The following is a 16,377-nucleotide window of genomic DNA, read 5'->3' as shown; positions in this document are numbered from 1 at the left end:
GTAAATGATGGAGATTTGAAGGACTAGTAAATGAGGCAGAAGCAAGAAAGAAAATTGCACTAAAGGGGAAGGGAAACAGCAGCTCTGTAGGACCCCTGTGATTCCTATTGCCTGGTGTCCAATCAACTCACTTGTCTGTCAGGGCTTTGACATCACTCATTGGCTAAAACCACAATCAAGGCTGAGAAGGGCCAGGCTGGCTTATCTCACAGAAGTCAATTACAGGTAGAAGCTTTGCTTGGTAACATTCTTTCCAGGAAAGCTAGATAGATACTTATTGTCAAATGAAATCTCAGAGTTTAGGGTCCCTGCTGGCTGCGATGCCTGGTACATAAGTAGCCCCATCCTTGCTTCTTGGCAGGCCTGGTCCTCTTTCTCTCACCTGCTCTCTCACTTCCAGCATCAGCACCTCCTGTTTCTAGAAAAGCAAGTGCTCCCTGGACCCAAGACGTGCCCAAGGTGGAAGGAGCCCACCTCAGGCAAGCAATTGCAGTGGGCTTCATTCTCCAATGGGAGGAAGCCTCAGAACTTAGCATAGACAAGCGCTTGGTTCACTGACATGTAGCCAGCATGTGCAGCTCATTGTGACCATCATCCCAGTGAGTGTCTGTGTTCACACCCTAAGCAACAAGAATTTACACAAAACAAAAATGGGGGGAGGGGAAATTAATCCTTTCTTAGTTAGTGACAAAGGCTTTTCTGTGGTGGCCCCTCTGGGACACTCTTCCCAAGGAAACAGGCCCCTTTCTTGGTTGGTTTTCAGAAGAACTGCAAATATGTTCTTCATTCCAGGCTGCAATTAGTTCACCATTTTTATGGTGTTCTGTTTTAGCAAATGTCATACATGGTTCTCCCCCCACCCCTTCATTTAATCCCATCAACCCTGTGAGGTAGGTTAGGTGGAGAGGCAGTAACTGGCCCAAGGTCGCCCACTGAGCTTCACTGCTGAGAAGAGATTTGAACCCTGGTCTCTCAGGTCCTAATCTGCCATTCTAACCACCACACCACACTGACTCCCAATCTACTAGATAGTAGTACTATGAAACTATTAAACTAGCAAATTTATTTTGTTATTTTCTTGTCATTTTAATATTTATCATATCATGATGATGTTTGAGGTTATAAACTGCCTAAGGAGGGTAGGTACCCCAAAAGGTAGGTTAAAGAGCAGCTAATACGTAAATAATGCCCCACCCGTCAAGCAAACTCTGTCTCTATCATCTATGACTCCTCCATATATCATCCTTCATTCCTTGGCACAAGGCCGCCCAACTAGCTCCAAAACAGATTGTCAAAAACAAGCCAAACATCTAGTTTGAATAGGAATGAGGATTTGACCACGTACCACAACATCTGAGTTTGTGCCATCTAAACTGATAGGGATTTGGATGTGCACCTCAGCTTGCTTGTTCTGGGAATAACAAGGCAGTTTTTGTGTTGGGACTCCTTGCCAGTGTTTGGCCAACAGACATGTTCCTGTCTGGATGTTGCTGCAGGGATGTTGTGGTGTCATATTATTTATGAGGGAAAGCCCAGGAGGCCTTTCTGAAGGCGTCATGCAGTGTTATCTCTGTGGTATTTAATTGAGGCCACCCTTGTTGCATGATGTGGAGGCTGATTGCCAGGATGTCTTGATTCTCCCTCCTCAGCCTGGCTCCCTCCCAAGGCAGTGCCAAATATACAGTGCAGCATTTGCCTACTACGCCTTATCCTTTCCGCCTTTGAAGAGAGAGCAGGAGAACAAGATGGTAGAAAGGCCAGGAGTCAAGTCTGACCAGGGGGCTCCAACAACATCTTGCCAATAAGGGGGGAATCAATGCATGAAAGCCAGAGCTAGAGTGAGCAGGCTCCTGGTATGCTACACAAAATGCACAGAGAGGGAAAATAAGGCAGGAATACAGAACCACGGTGGGGCTGGTAGGAAGGAGGCTGGCATGGGATCCAGTGTCTGTAAGGACCACCCCGCAGCTGTAGAAAAGGAGGAACTTCTTATGGTGGCTGAGGAGAGCCTTCACCAATGTGGTGCCTTCCATATGCTTCGAACACAAGAATATCGGGGGGGGGGAACAGTTTGCTGGATAAAGGCCAATGGCCCATCTAGTCAGCATCCTGTTCTCACAGTGGCCCACCAGATGTCCCAAAGGGAAACTCAAAAGCAGGATTTGAGCACAAGACTACAACCTTCCCTAATCCTTGACAGTTGGCCATTTCTGGCTGTTGGGGCTACGTGGCTCCACCAACACCTGGACAGTGCCAGGTTGAGGAAAGCTGACTTAGAGGAAAGTATTCTCCCCTCCTGCAGTTCCCAGCAGCTTGTATTCTAAGTATTCCTGCCTCTGACTGTGGCAGAACAAAGTCATCATGGATAGTAGCCTTCTCCTCCAGGAATTTGTCCAATCATCTTTTAAAGCTATCCATGTTAGTGGTCATCATTGCTTCCTGCAGGAACAAGTTCCACAGTTTAACTATGCACTGCATCTAGTACCGGTAGGACTTTCTTTTATCAGTCCTGAATCTTCCAGCATTCAGCTTCATTGGCTGTCCATGAGTTCTAGTGTTATGAGATAGGAGAACTTTTCTACGTCCACTTTCTCCATGCCATACTCTAAACCCTTCCCATGTTTTGTGGGTCCCTGTTTTGAATAGTGTTGATATTGGGTCATAAAACCTTTGACCCAAGTAGTGCTGCTGGCCGGCACTGCAATCAATCACCTTTACGATCGTCTCCGACATCAATGGCGCCCAGGCACACTTCTGCTTCGCCCTTAGCGTTCTCCAGTTGCAGAGTTAAGCACAGCGTCACGATGGCTTTTTAGGTCTGCTTCTCCGTGGCGTCGTGAAATAACTTGACAGACGCCAGTGCTACTAAACTAAACTAGACTTTATTTAGTAGCACACACACACAAGTCCTCCAGACTTGAGCTGCATGCTTGCAGCAAACTAACATTTAGCAGTAACACAAAGCAATAAGGCAGAATGAATGCAGAGAAGGGGAAAGTGAAACCAAACCTCCCCTTTTCTAGACAAAGGAAAAGTGCCCGTATTACAGTGGGCAAGGCTAAACTCCCAGGATCAGAACGCCTCTTGCATTATTAACTCTAAGATGTCCAGAAAACCTGACACCCCCTCTCGTTCGCAATCCTGGGTAGACATATATACATTTCATTCAACATTTAACCCATCACAGAAAACTTCGTGTTTCTGGAAACTCAAGGGCTTTGTGAATCCATCGGCAAGATTCATTTCGCTAGGACAATATTTCAGCTTGACCACATTTGTCCTAACGCTCTCATGCACATTTTTGAACCGAATATCCAGGTGTTTGGTTCGTGCGTTGAATTGACCGGATTCAGCCAACTTCAAGCATGGCTGGTTATCCTCCCATATGGTGATGGGTAGGTAACACTTCTCACACACTTCCTGTACTAGGCACTAAGTTCTTTCTCCATTGCTTGTTGCCACTTGCTGGATTCTGCCTGAGGTAATCTCTGCACCTCAGCGAAACTTTCCGGTTCGCAGTGAGCAAAACCAGCCCAAACATTAGTGGCTTGGAACCTGTCAGGAGGTTTCCCCTTTGTAGTGCGCTTGGAACGCCGTGGCACCACCGGTGACTCGCCCCCTGACCCAGACGTGCTAGACTCAGCCTGGGAGTCCCTGGCGCCTGGTGAACCACCAAGCGACCTACTGCGCTTGCTATGTCCCCCTGGACTGGGTTTCCCTGTTGGAGACCTTGGAGACCTACCTCGCTTGCCTCTCCTAGCTACTTCTGGAGATGTGGGTGCACTCCTTGGTTCTGTCTTCACCTGTCTCTTTGGGATTGCCCCCTCTGACACTGCACCCTGGTCGTGTTCGGGAATGCGGCCCGAAACACCAGCAGGTTGACCACCTTCTGCACCACTAGCAGGTGTAACTGGCGGATCTTCATAATCAAGATCGCTGAACGGATCTGTGAGCACCTCAGGATTTCCATGAATCCTTTTCCAGCCTTGCTGCTCACAAAACTCAGCGCTCCTGCTGATTATGACTCGTGAACGATCGCCATCTGGGAAAGCAAATCTCCATGCTTTCGAACCTGTCTCGTAGCCACAGAAAATCAACTTTTGCGATCTTGGACTGCCCTTTCTACGTAAATGTCTGGGGATAAGAACCCAAGCTTCTGCCCCGAAAGTCCGAAAATAGTGGACCTTGGGCTTCTTTCCATAAAGTAGAAAGTAGGGCGTGGTCCCTATCACGGAACTGTATGTCCTGTTAAGAGTGTGGCAGACAGTTCTCCAGGCTTCAGCCCAATAGCATCTTGGCAAGCCTGAATCAAACAAGAGAGCATCTACTGCCTCCTGCATTGTTCTATTCCTCCTCTCAGAAACACCATTCTCTTGAGGAGAATAAGGAGCAGTTTTTCTATGCTTGATACCTTTGGCACGAAAGAAATCCTGCAGCTTAGATGCAGTAAATTCTGTGCCTCGGTCTGTCTGAAACGCTTTCACGCGGGTTCCAAATTCCACCTCTACTGCTTTCACCCATTCTATAATCTCCTTCGCTGTTTGCCCCTTGTCTTTGAGCGTGAAAATCCATCCTGCTCGACTAAAATCATCAGTGAGACAAAGAACATAACGAGAATTACCCATGCTTGGCACCCCCATCGGACCACAGAGATCCGCATGCACAAGCTCGAAAGCTTGCTTGGTCACCCTATCAGACGATGGGTAGCTGCAAGAATGCACTTTGGCTCTTTTACAAGCTCTACAGTCTAGAAACTTGGAGCACTCCTTCATTTTACAACCATCAGTGCACTCTACCTGTTTGCGCACATATTTCCAATTCACGTGCGAGAATCTGCGATGCCATAAATGCAAACACTGATCATGCGTGGGTAAGTTGGCATACTGAGCTTGAGTCTCCTCAGAGATGCCATTACTTGTTTCAGCACCCTGCGCCCTCTCTGTGGCGCTGCTGTCAGTTTCCAGCATATACACCCCATCATGGCCTTTCACCTGGACCAATTGTTTCCCATCTTTGGAGATGGTGCATACCTGGTTCCCAAAACTGACCAGATAACCTGCATTGTCTAAAGCTGAAACAGAAAGTAAACCAAATTTCATACCATCTAAAACATACACATCAATATCATCATTAAGACAAGGCATGAACATAACACCAGTTTTAGTAACAGGTCTTGTGGTTGAATCAGCCAGAGTGACTGCAGTTGCATCTTGGATCGGCCTGCAGTTCCGCAACTGGCTGCTAGGTGGCGCTAGATGTCTCCCCGCACCACTGTCTATTAACCAACGCAGCTTGGGGGTAGCAACTGTCTTTCCAACCAAAGCATATGCAGCTGCTTTGCAGTGGGCTCCAGCCCCTCCTCTGCTTGCTCTGGAAGGTCCTCTTCTCCCACGACGTGGTCTTCCTTTCATCTCCCGGTTGCCATGGAAACCATCTTTGAAGTCAGCCTGATCGCAGTCTGCCTGAAGATGTTTATCAGAATGGCACAGATAACAGCGCTTAGCTGCAAAAGCTTTAACAGAGCTCTCAGCGTTTTCTCCACTCCTGGGCTTAGGCAAAAAGCAACCCCCCTTAACAGCTTTCCCTTTCTCTCTCTGCCTCCGGTCCTGTTCGTCCTGCAGCCTCCCAGTAACATAGTCCAGATTCAACTGGCTTGCAGGCATGGACTCCAGCGTTAAGGAAAGAGTCTCATAACTGGGGTCTAGTGAGCTCAGAAGGATATAGACCTTTTGTTCCTCTGAGAAAGGAACATTCAGCTGTCTCAACTTGTTGAAGAGTGCCAGCATTTTGGCCACATGTTGACGCACACAGCCTCCTTCTTGCAAACGTAACTCAAACAGCTGTCTAGTTGTATGAAGTTTGGCACCAGCTGACGTTCTTTGAAACACACGCTTAAGACACTCCCAAATTTGGTGGGCATTAGTGGCAGCGTCTATGTGCACCATCAGCTCTTCCTCTATGCCCATGACTATGTGAGCAGTAGCCCTCTGGTCTTTCTTAAGTGCTGCAGCAGCTTCAGCAGCAGGGGCTTGAACTGGTGGGCTCTGAGTACAAGTCCAAAGATCTTTAGCAATCAGAAATATCTCCATTTTCTTGGCCCAATCTTGCCAATTCCTCCCATCCAACCTTGGAAAGGGTGGCACGAAACTCTCATGGGACTGCGCCATCTCCCCCCTGGGGCTTGAGGTAACTCACGTGGCTGCAAACTCAGCACTTGCCTCTCAGCTCCCAGCTCCGGAAAACGGCTTCTCTTCACCAGCGAGGTTTCCCTGCTTTGTGCCTCAAAAGCATGGCACAAAACAGTCCTCCAGCTGGGCTATCGGCTGCCGGCCCCGCAGACATGCAGACCTCCCGTCCTGGCAATCAATCTCCTCAGGACGCCTCGCCATCAAAGCGTAGCTTCTTGGCAATAAAGCAATTAAGCCATTAACCCATAACCTGTTTTGAATAGTGTTGATATTGGGTCATAAAACCTTTGACCCAAGTAGTGCTGCTGGCCGGCACTGCAATCAATCACCTTTACGATCGTCTCCGACATCAATGGCGCCCAGGCACACTTCTGCTTCGCCCTTAGCGTTCTCCAGTTGCAGAGTTAAGCACAGCGTCACGATGGCTTTTTAGGTCTGCTTCTCCGTGGCGTCGTGAAATAACTTGACAGACGCCAGTGCTACTAAACTAAACTAGACTTTATTTAGTAGCACACACACACAAGTCCTCCAGACTTGAGCTGCATGCTTGCAGCAAACTAACATTTAGCAGTAACACAAAGCAATAAGGCAGAATGAATGCAGAGAAGGGGAAAGTGAAACCAAACCTCCCCTTTTCTAGACAAAGGAAAAGTGCCCGTATTACAGTGGGCAAGGCTAAACTCCCAGGATCAGAACGCCTCTTGCATTATTAACTCTAAGATGTCCAGAAAACCTGACAGTCCCAAATGGATACATTTGGAGAACCAGAATGGCCCCTAAGGAAGCCTATTTTCCAGCTGGGGCCTCTTTTCCCTTCCATTGACTACTGTTGTTCTCGTGATCCGCTCCAGATGGCTTCACTCTTCTCACATTGACATTTGAAGTCGCCTGAACGCTTTTTGGAATTTATTTTAGGTGGAAGATCTACTTAAGCAGAAGCTATAACTCTTCTTTAATGAGCCGCAGTCCATTTCTGCCTCGCTGAAGGACATATTGAGGGCTGGTGACATATTGCTTAGGCCAAGCCTGGTGACTCATCCCCCTCCCACCCAAAAATCGCTCTCTCAGAGAGATGGAATGAGGTTGGAAAACAAGAGAAGCCGAGTCCATATCAAAGGAGAATCACACTCCCTGCGGCATGAAGTGAGGAGGACGTTGGCAATTTCCATTCAGTTGCTTGCTCCAACCCACCAAATGACCAGGGCTCAGACATGAGGCTGTGGGGTCATAGCTGTCAGGGTACTGGGCCCCTTTAGAAACAAAATCCATCCTGGCACTCCAGGCAGTGCCAGGCAGCTGTGTCCACCTGCCATTTAAATTCCCCACAATGTTCCAGAGTGGCACTATATTTGGGGCAATGTGGGAAATTAAAATACACCTAGAAACTGAAACTGAAAGTGATGCTGCCACCAGGTGAGACCACCAGAGATACCATCAAAGGGCACTTTGCCATGCCCCCCTTGAACCAGGAGTCAGGCTTAGCTGGTGGCAGTGAATTCAATGAACTGATTAGGTGTTGCATGTACAGTACCTTATTTTTGGATGTCCAGGGGCCAGGGCTGCAGCTTGCCTGCCATTGGCCAAATAGGCAGGCAAACTGTGATCCACTTCCTGGGCCACATGAAGCTAAAAAGGGTTCACCCAAGCCTGAGAAAACCCCTCACCTCCACAGGATGTGTGGTCACCTACCCAGAATAGTGCCTGACCTGGCGGTAAGCGCCATTGAACAACAAATGAAACACGTACAAATCATTTTTATTTTTCTTCTTCTCTTCTCTTCTTTCTTTATGCTGCTACTTCCCCCTTATTTTTATTCATTGTCCCCCAATAGCACCTGAAACACTGCCCTAGAAGGTGACAAACCAGCACATATACATTTATCACACACATTATGTCTGTATCACTGTGTTGAGTTTACAGACATTTTTTCCTTGTTTTTTTCCTCTGTTGCCAATGTACCTGTGTGACAGAACAGGGGAGGTGGATTTTCTTTACTGACAGACCCCACCTTTTAGTATCCCCCCCCAGAAAAGAATTGTGATAGTTTGCCACTAGGTGGAGTGAAGATTCTGATGAAAAAATCCTTCCAAATTCCAAATGTTTAAGTATAAAAGGAGGGCAGAGTCTTGGATTTTAGATCATTTTTCTCTTGAGTACGGTAGATGTTTCCATAATGACAATGAGTGGGGTTAAAGCCTCACATATTTATGGGAATCAGTAACCAGTAAATGATGGCCTTCTTCCTAAGATGAACAAAAATATAAAATAAAAAATAAAAAAAATCTTTCCTGTAGCACCTTAGAGACCAACTAAGTTTGTTCTTGGTATGAGCTTTCGTGTGCATGCACACTTCTTCAGATACACTGAAACATAAGTCACCAGATCCTTATATATAGTGAGAGAGTGAGGAGAGGTATTACTCAGAAGGGTGGTGGGAATGGGTGTCAGCTAATAGGTGTGGAAAACCTATTGACGACTGTTAATGACTGCAATTAGTCTTAAGGGAAAAGCAAGGGGTGAGATGGCTAAAGATAGATTTTTTGATTTTATATTTTGTTTTGACTATGGCAGACCAACACGGCTACCTACCTGTAACTGTTCCTAAGATGGTTTGTTATTAAGCCAAGCAGAGAGATAAAGGCCTTTTCTGATGTCAGTTGTCCTCATGGCAAAACAGAAATGTACTCAGATGGTAGTTTCACCTTCTTAACAACTCTGTACCTGCATAGTGGAAGAGCTAGCCAGTTCTAATTGGATGCAGCATTGTGAAAAAGAGCTTAACTCCTAGATATTTATTCAGAAACAAAGCACAGGATATATGTTTATCCATGCTTCACGGCAGGAGTTCAAAATTCCCGCATGCTCTAGGTGGCAGTGCTGAGCTATGTCGGAATATAAGGTTTCATCACAGCCTCAGAATCCTTCCTCAGAATCCATTACACAAAGACAAATTCCACTTCACTGCAGCCAACATTTACTTCCTCACACAACACTTATTTAAACAATGGAATTCACTCCCACAAGATGTAATGATGGGCTCCTTTAGGAAGCAGGGAAGGATACGTAATAATAAAAATACAGTGGTAACCTCGGGTTACAAACGCTTCAGGTTACAGACTCCACTCACCCAGAAGTAGTACCTCGGGTTAAGAACTTTGCTTCAGGGTGAGAACAGAAATCGTGTGGTGGTGGCGCTGCAGCAGTGGGAGGCCCCATTAGCTAAAGTGGTACCTCAGGTTAAGAACAGCTTCAGGTTAAGAACGGACCTCTGTAACGCATGAAGTTCTTAACCAGAGGTACCACTGTAATAATGGACAGTGCTATTTTTTCTAGAAAAAGAGGTGCCAGAACTCAATATGAATGTCTCTCTTGTTCTCTTATAATGGCAATGGCATCCACCTTAGCGGTGCCAGGACTGAGTTCTGGTAAGTTCCAGCTGGAAAAAAAGCCCTGACAATGGATGTTTTTTTTTAAAAAAAGGGGGTTAGATAAATTCATGGAGGAGAGAGCTATCAAAGACTACTAGCCACAATGGCTATGCTCTGCTTCCACAACTGAAGGCAATAAATGCTTCTAGATACCAGTCGCTGGAAACCACAAGAGGGGAGAAGGCTCTTGCTCTTGAATCCTGCTCTTGCGCAGGATATTGGGTTAGCCACTGTGAGAACATGATGCTGGACTAGATGAGCCACCCTTTATCTTGAACTAGAAGAAGGGATTTTCTGGTGTTTTTATTTCATTACCTTTGACCATTATTTGCTTTGGTTAGCTCCTTGGCTTCAGCAGCTAAGGCTGCTTCTGCACCAGGTGTGTGGTGTCCCCCCCCCAAAAAAAACCCCACAAGTCTAAAGATACGCAACATGCATGGTACGTCATGCAAAATGTAAAAAAAATTAACAATACCATAACTTTATGCCATGAAAGTCTTGAAACCCAAAAATTAAAGATGAACAGCTGGTGTCTCTATAGACCCTTTTATTTCTTTATTTTTAAAGAAAATTTATATACTGCTCTGTCATGAAAACGTATCAAAGCGATCTACAGCAATAAAACATAAAACAGTACAATAAAGGCCATAAAAAAGTTAAAGCAGACATCAATGAACCATTTTGGAAGGATGTATTCTTAATTGCCAGCATAGGCCTGGCAGAACAGAAAGGTTTTCAGCAGGCATTTACTCTAAATGTGGAGTGTGGGGGTTTGCTTGTTTGTTTGTTGCAATTTTTTAAAAATATATAGCAAAATAGCACTATAATATGGGTGGGGTCAATGCCTATGTCATTGCTGTTGATATGGTTGAGAGTTCCCTCCTTGAGCTAGACCAGGGGTCTGCAACCTTTAAGACACAAAGAGCCACTTGGACCCGTTTCCAAAGGGGGAAAAAACAACTGGGAGCCGCAAAACCCTTGTGACATTTAAAACAAATATAACGCTGCGTATATTGTTTCTTACCTTAATGCAATAATAATAAATAACGTATAGGAGCCAATGCAAAGTATAATTAGTAAAAACAACAAGAATAAGTTATTACTTTTTTGCATTGACTCAGGGGCGTATCCAGGATCAAAACTAGGGGGGGGGGCAAGCCATGGTCGTTCAGGTTGTGACATTTCAGCATGGAAAGGCGAATGAAACCAAAATTTTAGGGAAATTATATATAATTATAGCAGTGCTTTATTACAGTAGTTATTACAATTATTTGCTTGGTTTTTTTAAAATTTTATTCTAGTTACATGTCTTATACCAGGGGTGGCCAACTCCCAAGAAACTGTGATCTACTTTCAGCAGTGATCTACCCCCGTTTTTTTCAGCTCAAAGTTGTTTTTTGGGGGGTGTGGTGGGTGGGAGAGAGGGCTTCCCCCTCTAAGATAGGTTGGCAAGCGAACTAATAAAGAAAGAAAAAGGGGGGGTGGGAATGGAAAAGTGGGGTGGAAAAATATAAATTGGGGGTGGGGTGGGGTGGGGAGAATATCTATTAAAAATATGTAGTAGTTTAAAAAATAAAAATAAAGGGGGAAAATCTTTTTCTTCTTTTTCCTTTTTTTGAAAACAAAAACAAAAGGGGGGATAGAGGGAGAAAAGGGTAATAATAAAAATTCAAATAGAGTGGCTGCAGCAGCTGTGGGGGGGGTTGTTTGTTTTTCGTTTGTTTGTTTGTTTTAAAAATGGGATTTCTCCCCTTGGATTAAAAAAGGAGGGGAGGAAGAAAAAGAGAGGGGAGTGGGAGAGCAAGGCAAAAAGCAAAAAAGCAAAAAACAGGGTTTTTTTGGGGGGGGAATCACGCCAGGCACTGCAGCGCACCGGCCTCGGGGCTCCGGGCCCCCGAGCCACCCTTGGGGCCGTCTTGAGCATGTACACCGCCCGCAGCGAGCGCTGGCGAAGCACCGGTTGGCGGAGGTTTCAGAAGCAGCCCGGACGTTTTCACCGCTGCCGCCCCAAAGCAGCTCTACTTCATCCTGTCGGCGACCATCACCGCCCTCCCATCACGGCGACACCTGGCCCGCCTGCTCCGCCCTCCGCGCGGCAGCTTTGAAAAGGATTCCGCCCGACAGGGGCCGCTCCAATCGCCGCCGCCACCTCCCGCAGCCTTTATTATCCCGACTCTTTTCTCTCTCTCTCTCTCTCGATAACTCGCAAAGCCCAGCTCCTTCTTCTCCCCGCCCTAACGCCACCCTCATTGGCATGTTCCCCTCAAACAGGAACAGGCATCCCGGCGGCTCATTGGCCGGACGAAGCATCGCTCTCCCGTGCCCGCCTCCTGCCTTCATCCTCAGTGGCTACCTCGGCGGTAAGGCCCCGGCTCCGAGCCTATGCGCCAAGGCGGGCGATCTGTCCTGCCAATTGGCACGCCGAGGTGGTAAAAGCTCAGCCCTCCCCACACGCTTATTGGTGTGAAGAAGTCGCTTCCTCTCTCTGGGAGTGGTCAAGGTGGACATCAATCTTGGGTCTGTCCTCGGGAACCCCGAGAGGGCTGAGAAAGACCGCCCAGCTGTTCAACGTTGATGCGGATTATTCATGGTTTTTTTGGCCCTTTTATTTGCCGATAACCATTTAATTATTATTGAAAGGGCATTGAAAGGGGGCATGCCGGAGCCGCGGGAGACCTGTCAGAGAGCCGCATGCGGCTCCGGAGCCGCAGGTTGCTGACCCCCGAGCTAGACAAAACTGACCAGAAATTACTCAGGAGTGAATACACCATATACATGTCGGGTCGGCTGGGGGGTAGGACGACCCCCAGGCATACGACAGGTACGTTTCCAGCCCGTCTCTCCCATCAGCGTTCTGCATTCAGCTCTAGGGAGTTCCCACAGTCTTCCCTGACAATTTATAATGACTCATGTCTTGGAGACACTGAGCACATATTCAGAGTCCAGCAGAGATAAACGCAGACTGAGCTAGGCTGAGGTTGTGTGCACTAAAAGCTACTTTATTAAGTATAAGGCAGAACAAAAGAAAACATGTCTCCCCTCTCTGGAGAGAAATCTGAAGAAAGAGAACAACAACAAATGGAAACAGAGTACATTAAAACATCTGCTCCCGTGATTCCAACAATCTGTGCTGGAATGCATAACACAGACATGTGATGAACCAATCCTATACAAACTGCACAGTGAGAGGAATAGAAACCCAACAATACGTAAGTTGACTACATAATAACTTCAAACTAGTGCTATATTTCTAGAAAAATAGGTGCTGGAGCTCACCATGAACTTCTCCCTTGTTCTCTTAGAATGGCAATGGCGCCCACCTGAGAGATGCCAGAGCTGAGCTCCTGTATGGGCTCTGGCTGAAAAGAGCCCTGCTTCAAACTCTTAACATTCAAGAAACAGACAGGCTTTAACAACCATTTCTGACCATGTTCTGGTCAAAACTGAATTAGCATATGCCTTTCATAAACAAAAAATCCAATCCTGGCAATTAAATCCTTCACTTCTACAAAGCGGGCTTGCAACAAACAACAAAAACCCAATAGATGACATAAAACAGGGGTGAGGTTGGGTTTTTTTTTGGGGGGGGGGTAATTCATCAACTGGAAGCTTATTCCACTGATCTGCTATGGCATACACTGAAGACAGTTTTGAGAGGTACCTTTATACAAGAATGGAGTTGAATTAAGAAGACAGAACAAGAACAGAAAGAGCTTGTATTACAAGAAATTAAGAATTTAGAACAACAACAACAACAACAACAACAACAACAACATATCAGTTTATTGTGAGGACCATGCCTTTACACAAATATCTACACAACAATGTTAAAATTCATTGCATACCGTCCCAGCAAAACCCTCAACCCACAAAACAGAAAGAAAAATACAACAAGAACGAGTTAAGAAGATGATGAACGGGTCTTTTCTTTGTCATCTAGAAATCTTTCCCTGGCTTTCATGGCCTTCATCACAAAGACCGCTACCACATGGGAAATCCGTGGGTTAGCATCAACTAACAAAAATTTTACTCAATCTTCGGGGTTATTTATTGAATTGGGTATGATTTGCAAAATCACAACTCTAAAGCCCAAGTAAATAGGACAATGAACAAGATAATGTATGAGATCCTCTTTAGTTCTCATGGGGCAAGGCCACAAGCAGTGCTCTACTTGGAATTCTTGCAAATCTGCCAGTCAGGTATGCAGTAGGTAATGTTTGAAACCGGGCCATAGTAAAAGCTCTCCAAAGGGTGGGATCAGTGATGTCCACCAGGTAGTTGGGACAAATTTTGACTGCTTTTACTCAGGGAAACCAGTAGGAAAACCCATAATTTTTTATCTTCGTGATGTCTAAAGAGAACTAAGACATAAAAGGGCTGGAAGCAACAGGGTATACCGAATACTAACTAGGAAAATAGCAGAACTAAATTCCTTAGAGGGAAATAGAATTGCAGGATCCCCTCAGTATATTAATCAGTGGTGTTATTTTTTATAAATATTAATATTAATAAATCAATTAACTTAAAATATGTATAAATATCATTTTTAAAAAATGAACTGGTTTCCAATACCAATAATATCTATATGTAGTAACAGATTTTAAAAAAAAACCCCAGCGACCATCAACTAACTAATGGGCAGAAATGCATTCTTAGATTTATTTGAATACCATGGCAGACACTTTTCTTTTTGAGGGGTCAAAATAATTTGTAAAAGTAGAATCAGGTCTTGGAACAGGTTTATTCTGGTACTGGGGCATGGGGAATTTAAAAGGCTATCCCTCTTTTTAAGAAATGTATCTGAGCATAACCTCCCTGAAACTTCCTTATCCTGACCGGCTGTCCATCTTATATGGGAGAATCTCAGCTCCACATCAGTGGTCCTGGACATGGGCTGGATGCGGCCCACAAAGATTGTTTTACCAGCCCACAAGCCGCCCCCGAACGGAGCCGCCCGCTCAGAGAGCCCCCGTGCGCAGCGCAGCACAGTGTGGGGACTTGCCAAGTGGTGCTGGAAATAGCATCTGTGCACCTGCAGATACTGGAAATCGCATCTGCGCACGTCCAGGCACCAAAAATCGCTTCTGTGCAGGCGCAATATTCGGCGTCTGGGCATGCACAGAAGCGATTTCCAGTACCGCGGACATGCGCAGACACAATTTCTGGTATTGCGCTGCACCAGTCCAGCCCACGGACAATCTCCGTGGGAGTGATCCGGCCCATGCATTAAAACCTTGCCGACCCCTGCATTAAGGGCTCTATTTCATGTTGATGGCAAATGAGCCTTGCCAATTGAAGGGACAACCAACATCATGCCTGCAGATGATCTCAGTGACAGCGCCAGGATATAAGGGTTTGGGTGGTCCTAAGGTATCCTGGAAATAAGTTGTTCAGGGCTTTGTGAATTAATTCAAATACCTTGAGTCTGGCTCAGCAGTAGTTGGGCAGTCAGTGCAGGTGTTTTAACAATAGTATCACATTTTGTTGGTCATGCCCTCCCCCACTCCTGGCAATCTGACTGCTGCATTCTGCACCAGCTGGAGCTTGGGACCAGACCAAAGGGCAGCCCCATGTAGAGAACCCTGCAATAATCCAGCCTTAAGCTCATCAATGCATGAACTACACTGGTCAGGCTATCCTTGTCAATGAACAGCCTTAGCTACTAAACTAAAACTGGAAAAGACACAAGCAGAATCAAAAACATGAAAGTCATAGTAGTAGTATTTAAAAAAAGAAAAAGCCAGGAGGAGGCCATGTGCACCAGGATAAAAACATACTGGAACCTTTGGAGCAATTTTTTGGCTATGCTCTGCCTCCACAGTTGGAGGCAGCAATGCTTCCAAATACCAATTGCTGAAACCCGCAGGGAAAGTGCTCTTGTGCTTGAATCCTGCTTGTGGGTTTTCCCCAGGCATCTGGTTAGCCACTGTCAGAATGGGATGCTGGACTAGATGGGCCGTTGGCCTGATCCAGCATCCCCCTCTTGTGTTCTGAAGCTTTTGTGGGCTTCTTGGTGCCAGCCAATCAGTGGGTCATAATGAGACCCTCCTGCCGAGAGCGGAATGCTCAGAGGGGATGGAATGTTGGTTGCTCCCCTGCTAAACATTCTCACCATTTTGTTACCATTTATGAAGGGGTTGTGATGAGACACATTGGCTAGAATGCTAAAATAAATAACTTTCCCAGACTATAAATATTTAAAAACCCTTTGTCTGAAAACAACTCGGCCTGTTTGGTCATCACACTTGCGTCAAAATGTCAAGCTCTCTCGTTTCCAGCTGCTTCCTTATGGGGAGGGCTGCAGCTCAGGAGCACAGTGGAAGATATTTGGTGCTGAGGCTGGAGTGAGTCAAATGTGGATCCACTAATGCAGGTATGAGGAACCTGTAGCCCCATCCCATCCCAATACCTGATGTGGTTGACCTACAACCCACCATCATGTCTGGCCATTGGCCATGTTAGCTGATAGCAGCTGACCAACATCTGAGGGCCTTCCCAGAACTAAGGGGTCAAGTTCCCTCCTTTCTTTTTTAACAATAATTGATTCTCTGGGTAGGCTTGAGGTCTTCTTCATCAGGCCCCAAGCAAGGATACTTCGTTTTGGCATTACAGAGGGTTGCAGAGCAAAATACCCACATTGCTTGGGTAAGATTGATCCCACTGACATCAGCAGGGGGTGGGGAGTTTGCCACAAGGGGGAAATCCTTTCCTAACCTCTCTACTACTACAATCTGCTTTGATAACTGACCTGGAAAGGGACA

This window comes from Lacerta agilis, chromosome 8 (genome assembly GCF_009819535.1).
Source record: "Lacerta agilis isolate rLacAgi1 chromosome 8, rLacAgi1.pri, whole genome shotgun sequence".
Lineage (NCBI taxonomy): Eukaryota > Metazoa > Chordata > Lepidosauria > Squamata > Lacertidae > Lacerta > Lacerta agilis.
This window is presented reverse-complemented; position numbering follows the sequence as displayed.